A 13,335-nucleotide genomic window follows, 5' to 3' on the forward strand; every position below is an offset into this window, starting at 1 on the left:
TAGGATCAGATGGGCACTGCTTCTTAAACTGCTTTCAGAAGATAGAGTCACAACTGATCCACGCAGTTTCCATATGGAGGAGGTTGTACCATATGGAGTGGAATGACACCACTTTACCATCAAGAGGGTACCACCTAAAGGCATCCTTTGGCTGGCTACTGTGGGTCCGCGACACAGTTTTTGGTGGTTCATGAAACTGATAGGGCAGATGAGACTATGTGCAACAAGGGTTAAATAAGCTGTTATGGGGGGCGGGGGAGAGTACTGCTGCCCAATCACCATTATAGCCACATCCCGTGACATTTATAAATCAGGCAGTAGCCTGTAGCACCTCTAAAATGTTTGGAAACCACTGGCCTAAGATATATCAGGGTCCAAGCCATTTAGGGCTTGATAGGTCAAACCCATCACCTTGAAATGGCATCTGCAAGGCCATAAGCAGCCAGTGCAGATGCTAAAGCAGGAAGCTGTCTTCTATGGCTAGGATGACTTCTATCAACATAATATAACTGCTGTCAGGAATGGTGGTGTATATGAGGCCCCAAATAAGGCTGTCTCACTACTGAAGAACCTTTAGTCTAACTAGGCAAGAGAAGTAATAAATAAACCCACAGGGAAGGGATGCAAAGGCAGCTTTCTTGACCTCCATTGAGTTCCAGCTGCAGAATGAATGAAATACAGTCTGGACTGAGAAGAAAAAGTTTGTCCTAGAAGCTCTGTGGCAAGGAATGATAAATAAGACGTTAAATATAGAACCAGGTAATTTGTCGGAAATAAAAGCAACAGTGGCTCATCGTAGACATGAAGAGAAAAAAAGATGCTCTTTGTAGGAATTTTGGGGTCACTAGAAATCTAGCACAACCTTGCCCCTATTTACAAAATGTAATGGGAAATGCCTATCAAAAATAACAACCTTTTATAACACAGGTTATAACAACCCAGTTTCACAATGCAAATGAGAGCTTGTATAATGTGGTGTTTCAGAGTGTGACCTACAAGACAGGAAGCCTCTGGTCAGGACAGTCTATGACCTCCTTAGGCACTGTGCCAGTACTGCCCCCCTGGCAGCATGCCAGACACCTCTCCTCTTCCTCCCCCTCCCTTTGTGAGATGCTCTAGCACACACCACTCTCCACTTTCTCTCCACTTCTCTTCTGTTCCATTCCCTTCTTCCTTTTCAAATCCAGGAAGTAGGGGAGAAGGAGTGGTGGAGGCAGATGAGCGGATGAAACAGCAAGCATCCCCAGCCAAAATGCCACCTCATGGGCAGGTTGGCTCTGTCTCTAGTTGAATACCTGCTTCAGGTACAAACTGATTATAGTCCCAATCCTATATCCTTTGCTCCTCCCCCCTCCCACTGATGCAGCCGTGTCAAGGTGGCTTGAGATGCATCCTGCAAGAGTGGGGGATGCCATCATGCTACAGTTGAGGGAAGTAAGGTAAAGTTTTACTGATCCTATTCTGCTGTGGCATGGTCTCCTATGGGTTTCAGATCTGCGCCAGCTCTTTAGCTGGCAGAAGGCGACGAAGGGGTTGTCCTGGCTGCTATCAGAGGGGATAGCATCTGGCACAAATTGCCTGTATTAGGTGTACCCCCTCTAGCCTCTGTCATACTCCCAGCCCACCCCCTGTTCTGCCTCTTTTGATCGCCCCCGGCCCTGTTCCACATCCTGCCAACCTACCTGAGTCGGCAGGCGCTCCTGCCCCTGCTGTTGTCCACTTGGCCTCTGTAGCAAGGAGGTAGAAGCACTCAGTTCTGTGCACTGTTGGCAGGCCATTTATGATAGCCGTGCAGCACATCTTGCTGCCAGAGCACGAGTTCTGGAAGCCATGATGGGGGATAGGATTGGGCCGTAAGGTTGTAAGCCTAGACATATTTACTTGGAAACAAGTTCTATTAAAATCAGTGGAGATAATAATAAAACTTTATTTTTATCCCGCCCTTCTCCCAAAAAGGGACCCACTTCTGAAAAGAAATGCACATAATGGTGCTGCATGTAGTATTAGCTCACCATCTGCAAGATGAGGACCACAGCACTGACCTACCTTACAGGATTGTGAGGGTTATTGAGATAATGTGTGAAATGCTCAAAGCACTCTCTAGAGGTTACTGACCAGTGGCATCACTGGGGGCATGGAGCGTACGGGATGCACCAGGTGATGTGCACGGGGAGGGGGGTGACACAACTTGGGGGGTGACCAAAGTTTTTAAAATCTTGGTATTTTTGAATAATACCATTGCGTTATATATCATTTGATGTGCAATTGCAATTGCATGCAGAATGCAATTCAACAAACTGCACTGAAATATCTGTCTTCTATAAAGTTATAGCCATGAAACCAGCAGGGACAGGACAATAGTACATCACCGCACCCACTGCCCAGGGTGTTGCCCTGCCCGCTGCATGGTTAGAGATCTGTCCTGGGGGTGACATGCTGGCCTCCTGCACCGGGTGATGCAAACCTGGGTGATCCCATTTTTACTGACGATCCTGTCCTATGCACTTTAACTTTGGAGTAAACCTTGCAAGACTCAGTGGGCCTTAGAGTGAATATGCACAAGGTTGGGTTGTAAGTATTATAATCACAACAGTGATGAAAGCAAGCTGGTGAGCATTTATCTGTTTCAAAATAGACCAGCACACATCAAGAAATAATTGGGAGCAACATGACTGTATCACTGTGGGCAAGCGTTCTTCTTGATAGGACTACTCCTTCTCTGGTCTTCCAAGTCTTATCTCCAAGAAGAAACTTGGGTCATGCCTACAAATGATATACCTGGGAATTAAAGTTTATAACCTTATTGTATGCAAAGTATATAATGAACTGAATAGTGGTTTTGGATTGCTGAGTCATTACAACACAGTTTACACTGCATCCTGCTGTGGGGTCAATGAGTGTTATGTGCATGGAGCACTAAAACCATCTTGTCCAACCTAGAAAATGTTAGGGACGCCACAGTCCTTCATTGGAATTAAGCACATAATTAAGCATTTAATTCCCAACTGGATTGCACATTCTGTGATTAGGCTACTATCTGTCTGAAGTGCCTGGAAATATTTACATTGATAACCAAATTCGCTTTCCTCATTGCTGCATAATAGGTATCTTTTCTATTCTGCCTGATTAAACACCAGTCCTTTAGCAAATTGAGCACTATGTCAACTACTTATTTACCTGGCACTTTTTCTAATTAGCTCTAAATCTTTTGTGCATTTATCCTCACGACAGCCCTGTGAGGTAGACGGCTAATTATTTACAGGGGGAAAGAGGTTAGGAGAAGGCGGCTTTCCTAAGTCCTCACAATGAATCCGTAGTGCAATCCATCCTTATGGTGGCTCTCATATGAGTGCCTCGTAAGTTCACAGAGATGGCTGCCAGGCTTCTGGCTGGGTAGTACTCACACACTGATGCTGTTTGTGCATGCTTCAAAATGGGGGGGGGGTGCGAGAAAGTGGTACTATGTACAGCCACTGTGGTTAAAGTCGCTGTGACAGGCCTCTTTCCAGGGTCAACCAAAGAGCACTTGATGCCGGAGGTCAGGTGCTACACCCCCCCATTCTTGACGGCACAGCCAGTAGCATAGCTAGAAGAGGGCAAAATGGCACAATCGGAGGCACATTCAGGGCAACTACGGCAATGCTGTTGCTGAACCAGACACATTCTCCTGTGTGTTGTTGTTGAAATGGCTCTGAGGACAAATGGGAGGGGTCACTTACATGGCACATTGTGGCACTTGCAGTACTTATCATTTTGCCCCCCCCCCCAGTTATACCAATGAGCACAGCAGATGCTGCTTCTCCTCCTTGAATTTACAAAAGAAGAGTGGAAGATGAGGTGTGAAGGATAGGAGTGTGGCGGACTAAGCATTGGCATTTGTTTTAAAACTAGGGAGCAGGTGGAGGATGGGAAATAGAGGTGGACATATGGGTTAGTCTGGGTAACCCTGCCGGTCCACTGGCCGAGGCAACCACTTCAGTTTGGCTTGAGAATGGAATGGCCCTGTCTCTTTAGGGCCACTACAACACGCACATTTCGGAAGCTGTGAAAACAGATCTCATGAGGAGGAGGCCAGTTCTCATAAATGGTCTCTGGGAGACTGGAGCATGGCTGTGAGCCTAGTAGCCACTCTCCTGTGCTCCCAGGGCAAGCTGTGGCCCCATTAAATGTGGGGTCATTCTATGGTATCCAGCTCTCCCAAATCCATCAGCCACTTGGACCACATTGGATCATATGAGCCCTCAAGTGATTCTATAAAATCACTCTTTTGATTTTTGCACATTCGCTATGGCAACAGATGTCCACTGTAATGCTCACCAGTAGCCATCGTTTACATGCTATCAACCACATTTGCAGAGCTCTGCAAATGTACTTATTTATTGTAAATAAACACAATTTAGCTGGGAAGCTTTCCAGCCAGCAGTTCTTGTATGCATGGGGCTCTGGAACAACAGATGTTGCTTCAAAGTGGCAATTTCAAAGAGGTTTCAGTAAGAACTACCCAAACACACTACTGTAGGTGTCCTAGCTGGCTGATCACAGCACAGACTCTATCAGTAATGTCACATCTAGAATGTAATATATCTGGGAAGTCTGAAGAAGTAAATATTATTAAGAACCTCTTGCAGGCAAAGAAAAAAAAATATTTTGCATCATTATTTCTCCCTTGTTAATGAGAGACTAATGAGCCACAGACTTGTTACCTGGAAGGAATATCATTTGCATTGATTAAGCAACTCATGGAGAAGGCACAGGAATATACATAGACTGGAAAGAAACCATTCCACAAAGAGCAGGAAGTTTTGGAATATCTCAAACGTTAAAAACTGCTCAAACTGCTCAGGCTGTTAGGTCTTAAATAGGTTGGTGGGGTTGCTTTCAATGATAAAAGGAAGAGACGGCAAATCAAATTTATCCCTTCGTATTTACTCCTTATCTACAAGAATGTCAGGCCTGGGACATGGGGAACCCCTGGGGTCACAGGAGGCAGCGGCAGGGCACCTCGGGGTCTGGCCTCAGCAATGTCAGCCCAGCCCAAGTGGCCAAGGGGGGTTACATCACCCAGGTCCTTCACCTCACAGTCTGGGACTCTCCTAGTCCCAGGCTGCTTTGGCTCATGGGCTAGCCAGCAGGGCCTAGGAGAGGGGGGTAAAGGGGGTAATATGTACCCAGACCCAGGGTCAGGAAGGGGGCCCAGGAGTCAAAGAAGGGGGCCCTGAAAGTTCCTGGGATCTTACATTTTCCTATCTCACCTAAACTCACTGCCTGCGCATGATGTTGGGGGCACAACCGTGGGCATGCAGTGGCAACCAGGCCCAGAAATACATCCATGACCCTCCTGTGAACTGTCAAATCTTGGTCACTGGTACTGCTATGGTTGGCAACTTTCAGTCTCGAAAGACTATGCTATAAGCCTACAGCACCCGGTATTCCCAGGCGGTCTCCCATCCAAGTACTAACCAGGCCTGACCCTGCTTAGCTTCCAAGATCAGATGAGATTGGGCATGTGCAGGATAACAGTTGGTATGTGGCAGTGACTATTGATATCTGAGCAAGCATCTTCTCTTGGCCACTGCTTCACAGCAGCAGAAGAGCACAATGTAGGTTAAAATGGGACACATAAAGGCTCATCTTACTTCGGTGCTTCAAGACCGAATAGTAAATTCCTGTCTATCTTCTCTTCTTGCAGATTCTAATTGAAGCATCTCCTGCTTAGCCTGTTAATGAGAAGTTAATTAAGAAACTTTATTGATTTTTTTTAGCCTACCCCATTCCAAGTTCTTTGAGCGGGTAGTGATATTAAAATCAGAATTCAATGAAACCTATAAATAAAATACCAGTTAAACCAGTAACATGCAATATCAGATTTCAAATCAGTCTGTCTTTGTTTTACCCCTGTAATTAAAAGACAGGTCCAATAAATATCTGAGAGGTGGTAGCCAACATTTGACAGTATCCAGTGGCTGAAGAGAAATATTAGTCAGTGGTTGGCAATGTAGCAGGTTGTATCTGACAGCTGAGATTAAGCAGTACTTAGTAGATTTTGCACTAATTTCATTCATTAATTTGAACTGAAGTTTGAATAGGTAACAAGAATTCAGAGCAACTGAACTGTAGCTTTTGATTCTGGGAATCAAATGAAGAATGTTGGTAGTTGGTGGTTATATTTGGATGTCAGAATCCAAACTGCAAAACATGGAATGATGGCAGGTTTTGAATGTGTCTTGCAAGTTCATTTTGGGTCAAGTCTTTATATGTACAGTTTCAGGATTCATACTGGGGCAGCTCCTTTGTTACCTTTCCTGGTCCAGAGGAGGAAGAGAAGCCCAGATCAGGCTGCTTGGGTCATCAGGATGCAGAATAAAGATATAGAAAAATTACCACAATAATGTAAATCAGCATTTAGCATTTGGACAAATTTGGTTAATTTTACAAATAAATCCAAAAAATAAGTCCATCTATTTTTCCAGCCTAATTTTTTCCCCATGATATTTCCTTATTTCCATAATTTGATGTTGCTTTTCAGTGCAGGCCTATGCATATTTATTCAGAACAAAGTTCCACTGAGTTCAGTGGGGCTTACTTCCAGGTAAGCGTATGGAGGATTGCATCTTGGTCATCAAGGCTGCAAAATCTCAGAGTTTATTCATCCATTCCTCCACATTTGGTAAAGCAGGTTGAAGGACCAATTGTCCAGGTGTCCTCTGCAACTGTATTTTGTGCCTGTATTTTGACAATCTTGCTGAAATTTTGTTAGATTTGTATACCATATTTCAAGAAAAATAGTTGTGTGAGGTTGCGTGCAAAATTATTTTAATTCAAAGGTTTTGGGAAGGGGGAATTTTTTCCCTAGCCCTCTCCAACTCCAGTTTTCAGCAACACAAAGGCCAAGCTTCCATACAGCACAAATTCATGAGCAAGAGAAGTGCCTCTTTTCTTTCAAAACTGGGGTGGGTGGGTGGGAGAGAATCCTGGTTGGAATTGGGGCATACAGGGATGAAGAGGTCCATTCTTTTCTGCATGCCATTTTCATTCAGAAAACTGCCCTCCTGATACTGCAATTTCTTCCAGAAGCAGCAATTTCCACAAATTGCCACTTCTGGACCAAACTGCAGTGTCAAGGGTGCAGTTTTCTGAAAGAAAATGGCATGCAAGGAAAGAATGATTTTCCCCTTCCCCACATGCCCTGGTTCTGATCAGGATTTCCCTGCAACCCACACTACTAGCTTTAAGAGCCCTTCTGGTTGGAAGTGCACTTCATGCCATTGATGCCTGACAACCCTTTTATTTCTCTTCAGCTCAAACCAAATGTGCAGCTATTCCATGGGAAAATACATCCATCAGGCACATTCATGAGTTTCAACACATGTACAATTTCCATCCACTTGAGACTCACAGTTCAGGGTTTTCTTCAAGGCCAAACTGGTCCTAGTCCCCCCTCCAGGACTACCCATCTTCCTTTGGTTGACTTCCTGTGTCTGCATGTTTCCCAGCAGCACTTGCCAGCCGAAAGAATGTGAGAACTTCTCCCTAAGGGTTTTTCCTCCTGAGGGCAGTAAATGACCTGCTCTTGTCATTCACAGCAAGATTCATGTGCACAACAATACCCTGCACATGCCTGATCTCATCTGATCTCAGAAGCTAAGCAGGGTCAGGCCTGGTTAGTACTTGGATGGGAGACCACCTGGGAATACCAGGTGCTGTAGGCTTATACCATAGTCTTCTGAGACTGAAGGTTGCCAACCCAAATTTTTAAAATCTTGTTATTTTTGAATACCACCATAATGTTATAGATCAATCCATGAGAACTTTCATGCTGAACACAATGAAATAAACCGTGTTGAAATATCTCCATTCTATCAAAAGTTATAGCCACAACACCAGCAGCAGGTGCAGAGTGACTGTACATTACCACAACCATTGCATAGGAAGATGTCCATCATAGGGGTGACATGCAGTTCTCCTGCACTGGGTGATGCAAACCCTAGTGACATCATCGTCCCCCATACTCATTCACACCCACACTCAGACAAGCCGACAAAGTTATTTTAATGCCAACTTTTCCTGTTTCACTCTAATTCACACCCTGCCACTATGCAACTTACAGTTGGGGCTGGACCGATGGCAAGAGGCCACCACAGATCTCACAGGCCTTGAGGAAGATAACACTTTTGATTTATCAGAGCAATCAGCACCCACTCTTGCTAGGTGACTTGGGAGAAGCCTTACCTGGCTTTCTTTTGGAAAATTCCATGAGTGGCTGCACAGATATATGAACCTGTGAACAAGAGCCACATGCTGGAAGCTTCCTGACTTGTAAACAAATTTATCCAAGACACAAAAGAAGGGTCCCCAACTTGAGCTGTCCTCATCAACTCCATGGCTAAATTCCATCAAGGAGCCAACTGCTAATTGAGCCATTGGTCTCCAGGGCTAGCTACCACACCATTGATAGAGTATATAACAATTGAAGCACCCACTTGGGGTTGGAGATGAGCAATTTGAGGCCATCAAGTTACAAAAGAGGGTTCCTTGAGGAGTCCATACCATTGCGTCTTTTGTTGTTCCCCTCCTGTCTGCTTTGTTTTTCAGCCATAACAACTGCTGCTCCTTATGAATTAACTTGCTTGATGCGAGTGCCACCTTTCTCATCTATCACAGATGATGCCCTGTTTGCCAAGTGATCCCAGTTCAGCATTGGTCTCCTTTGGTCAAACTCAAAAGGTATTGTGGTAGGTTCGAACTGCAGTTGGTTGATGCCCAGGCTCTTGGTCTACATGTTGAGGTCAAACAATAGAGTGAGATGCAGGTTTTGGAACCGCTTCTCCCCTCCCACCCCACCCAGGTCTGCATCAGCTGTGCTGCATGGAGGTTAACAACCTATGATTATCAAGTGCAGGGCAGCAAGCTCCACCTGTTCCATCATTTCCCTGATGTACATTCAGCATGCCCTGTGAGGCTTCCAAGCAATTAAATTATGCTGTTAGGTACTAAATACAATATGCAGCACATGGTGATGTAAAGTTATGGAATTTGGGGATTTTTTTAATGAGCTCAGGTGCTATACAAAGGACTGTTTTGGGGGGCTTTCCCTCTTGCCCATAAAATTATATGACTTGGAATCAGGGCTTTTATATAGCCATTCTAGTTAAAGAGAGGGAAAGGGGGGAGAGTGGGGCTGGGGGGGGAGGCACAACACAGCAATAACAATGCTCAGGTCCAGTAAAATTAAATGCAGGTTTCTTCATAAATCCATGGTTTGAGCAGATGTGCCGCACATGTTGGCAATCCAGAATATGTCACTGGAACGCAAAACATAGACATGAACCTGTTCCTAGAGATGAAAAAAATCTGCTCACAGCGAGAGGCTGACCCTGCTCTTTAAACAAAGATCAAGACTACACTGCCTATTGTGTTTCTGGCATGTGTTTACGCTCTAGGCTGGGGGGGTGCTAGGGCAACTGAAGGAAAGGCTCAATGAAAGAACAACTTGCACAGATCACAAAAGGAGCAATGGCACGCCGGGTGCGAGGAATGTTTCAGGCAAAAGGTGACTCCACCACCGCAACCATCAAGAGCCCAATTAAACTGGGTCACTGAGAGTGCGCCAGATTTCTCATCTGTATTTTTAGATATGTGCGGTCACTTGCCCTCTAGCTAAAATCTTGTTGAGAAACAGAACTGCACTGCACAATGGAGGACAGGTTCTAAGGAGCAGGCTTCTTTCAACACATAACATGCACCCTGTAGGCGCTTGCAACCTATGTTCCCTTCACATGCTGCATAAATATCTTCCTTTGGAAGCTGGAGGGGTGGCCTGTTGAACTGAACTGAAGGCTGCCATATTTGTTCTTCCAACAGAAAAAGTCTTTATGTATAGGCTAGTAGGTGTCTAGAGAGGTTTGGTGTGGGAGTTATTTTGTATGTGCATATCCTCAATGATCTCATGTATTTGCAGAGCTCTTGTCTTGCTTCATTTCACTTTCCAGAGGGGATGTCAGAAGCTTTGGATAAGAATGCAACGTGCTCTCCTTCTGATCCAGCAAAAAGATTCCCCCTCCAGGTAAGGGCAAAGGTTGTTTGCTTATGAACATAGGGCTTCTGAATCTCTACCTGCTCCTGCCAAGGAGAGTGTCAGAAGAGCTAATTCCCCTCCACTGACAATGACAGGGCTTGCATGAGCACAGCTGAGTCAACCATCTTCCTTCATCTTGAGACGGTGTACATGGAGCATTACATTCTCGGGTGGATTACTTGAGGACCACCGAGAAGTTTGGGCTGCCACGATATTTGTGGCAGCAATAGGCTAGAAGGGGAGATCAACATTGTCCTTCAAAAAGTAATGGCTCAGGGCAGGATGATGATGTTGGTGATAACAATAGCAGCAACAACAGTTTTTGCTAGTATATATCAAATAAGATACAGAAATGAAAATAACAAACAAAATGCATATTTAAATTATTTTACCCATTTAACATTAATACAGTCGATCTTTTTACTGTTGTACTATCAAAATGCCAGTTATACGTACGGCAATTAATGGTTGTATCCCATCCTTCCACCAAGGAGATCTAGCAGAGTAGAATCATTTTGTTTTGAGATTGACTAGCACAATCTCACTAGCACATAGGATTGTGCTGTTTTGTGATTACAGCACAATCCTATGCAGATCTACTCAGAAGTAAGTCTCATTGTGTTCAATAAGACTTACTCCCAGGAAAGTGTGCATAAGATTGTAGCCTTAGAGCCGAATCCTGAGCTTGGCACGCCGGCTTACTACTGGAGCGCACTGTTGCAAATGTGCCTTAAGGCACATTTGTGGGCCCTAGCGCAAGGTGTGCGCCGGTGATGATGATGATGATGATGATGATGATGATAAAGGTCTTGCACTCCCAGGGCTGCTAGAGATCTTACATATATGTGTGGGTAGACATTTGCTAGACTCTCCCTAGAAATGGAGTTCAAGGACTGCTCCTTCAAATCTTTACAGTCATTCTATGGCACCCAGAAGGCTGAACTGGAGAACAAGATGTGCAGTTAGGGACTTCAGACAAAAGGCTGAAACTGGGTTCACACTTGATCTGCAGCATGCCAATTATGAGAGAAAATCGGAAAATTTTGTATTTTAATGTGGGAGTATGACGGTGACCTCATACCACAGGTTAGCATTCCAGCTGACAGTTTTCTTTGGCAAAACAGGCAATGGTGCTTACAAAGTTTATTTTTTATGTTTCAAAAACTTTTCACAACCACCAAAATCGGCTCATGACCCACTGGTGGGTCCCAACTCACAGTTTGGGAAACACTGTTGTGGGGCCACTCTCTAATACTCATGGCCTCAAGTTCTCATCCCAAACCTCATATCATAGCTCCCGGAACTGAAATAATGCTCCTACTTGGTGCTGTTGCAACATTAGGAGCAACTGTCTCAGCAACTTCTTTTACCTCAGCTACTTCCCACCTACTCATCTTAATCAATAGACAGTGCAGGTCATATGGAGAGTCTCGGAATACACTGCACTTTCTGTCTCAAGGAAGGAGCAAGATAAGTAGCTACTTCCTCTCACTTCTTCCTTGCATAGTCCCTTTACGTTTAAAGGAATCATGTGAGGAATAAACGAGAGGAAGGGGTCGTGGAGTGGTTCACTTCTTCCTATGCGATTTGTTTGGTGTGGGCAACAATGAGTTGATTCGTTCCCCCTGCTCCTTCCTCATGGACAGGGGATAGTGAAGCAAATGATCCCTTACTTGCTTGCTTTGAATGAATGGGAAGTGGATCAGTGTGGTTCACATCTGCAGTGGGCTGGAGGGAGGCAGTGGTGGTCTCAAGGTAAAGGGCACCCTTGATCCACTGCTCTCCTGCCCCTCTGCTCTCTTGCTGTTGAAGCCGCATGATTTGGCAGGCCCTGAGTGGGGCTGCTTGCTGTTCGAATCCTCCACTCCTGCCTTCAACACTTTCATCCACAAGCACTACCACAGTGCACCTCTTTCCCCGAATCTCACATTCCACCACCATATAAGTGTTCACATGAAACAGTGCATCACATGAAATACTATCTAGTTGTATGTCTCCTACAGAGGATCACAACATGTCAACAGGATCTCCTGATCCCACTATTTCACAATTCTATTTATTGTTTGATCAGTGCAAGCACCAGATTGCTCCGTGCCCTGGAGGAAAGCCATGCACCGGGCCCCCAATGAGGTGCTGAGTTGCCCCATTTGCACCCTGAGTTGGGGTACTGTACATTCAGGAATCAACCTCTGGGTGGATCTTCTGATGTTGTGTCCTATCTGGCTGAGACCACATTGCTACTCCTGGGCCAAATTTGTACAGGCATCAGGTGTATTGGGGTAAATGGAAGCTGAATGAAAATGTATCCCTCTTATGGATGGTAAGGACTTTTGACTTAACATTCTTGGTGAATCTAACCCCTTATTGCCAAAGCAGGCATAGCTCTTTAATGTGTCTCAGGTACATGATTTTGAAAGCCTCCGATACGACTGTGCTCAGAGTTCCCTCTCAATATTTCTTAGTTGACTCTGTGAGTACATTTTCCATTTGAGAAACAGCGCAAGAAATCATCTCCATTAGCTAATACAGCTTTAAAGTGTTTTTGCAGCTTTGAAACTCGCCAATCATGACACTGTCAATGCCTGAGCGATTGACAAAGCAGAGCTGGCTGTCAGGGCTAAGACTCAGTTTTCTTAAACTGGAAAAATTTAAATGTTCCCAGTGGCCCAGCCATTTGTCCTTTCACATGACTACAAGTCAATATGCTCCCTGGGATATATATTAAGACCAAAAAGTGATGCATTATTATTAATAAATGAATTGAGCTATTTGTTATTTATTATTTAAGCCCTTGATACCAGCAGGCCTGAGTGATACATGAAATATAGGCCAGTAATTTATTTATTAAGGAAAAATAATGATTTCTTGAGGTGCACACTATAGCTCTCTGTGACCCATAGCAGGAGGAGGTTTATCAAATCCAAATACTGATGGCATGTAATTTTACAGCTTTTCAGAGTGCCGTAACTGACAAGCTTTTTAACATAAGTACACTAAGCAAATTATTTATAGAAGTATTCTGGGAATATTTTAGGGTGTTTTATTATAACTTGTGAAAGCTATGCCATTGGTATTGATTTTGCTGTTTTAATATAATTCGAAAGTGAGGGCACGCACACAGTTTCTAAGCGAAACAGCCGAAATGGTGTCCGATATATCTCACCAGAGGCATCTTTGAACTAAACAACAGAGGTTAACAATTACACAACATCGCCCAAATTTAAGGTAATGAATTTCAGCCATTACCTTGGGCACAGTGT

General features: G+C 44.5%; 2 pseudogenes; one reads left to right on the plus strand and one right to left on the minus strand.

Moving 5' to 3' along the window:
• Positions 1–5,411: 5,411 nt before the first annotated feature.
• Positions 5,412–5,525, minus strand: LOC136643468 (5S ribosomal RNA; annotated as a pseudogene).
• Positions 5,526–7,593: 2,068 nt separating this feature from the next.
• Positions 7,594–7,709, plus strand: LOC136642313 (5S ribosomal RNA; annotated as a pseudogene).
• Positions 7,710–13,335: the final 5,626 nt, after the last annotated feature.

Source organism: Tiliqua scincoides, chromosome 2 (genome assembly GCF_035046505.1).
Source record: "Tiliqua scincoides isolate rTilSci1 chromosome 2, rTilSci1.hap2, whole genome shotgun sequence".
Lineage (NCBI taxonomy): Eukaryota > Metazoa > Chordata > Lepidosauria > Squamata > Scincidae > Tiliqua > Tiliqua scincoides.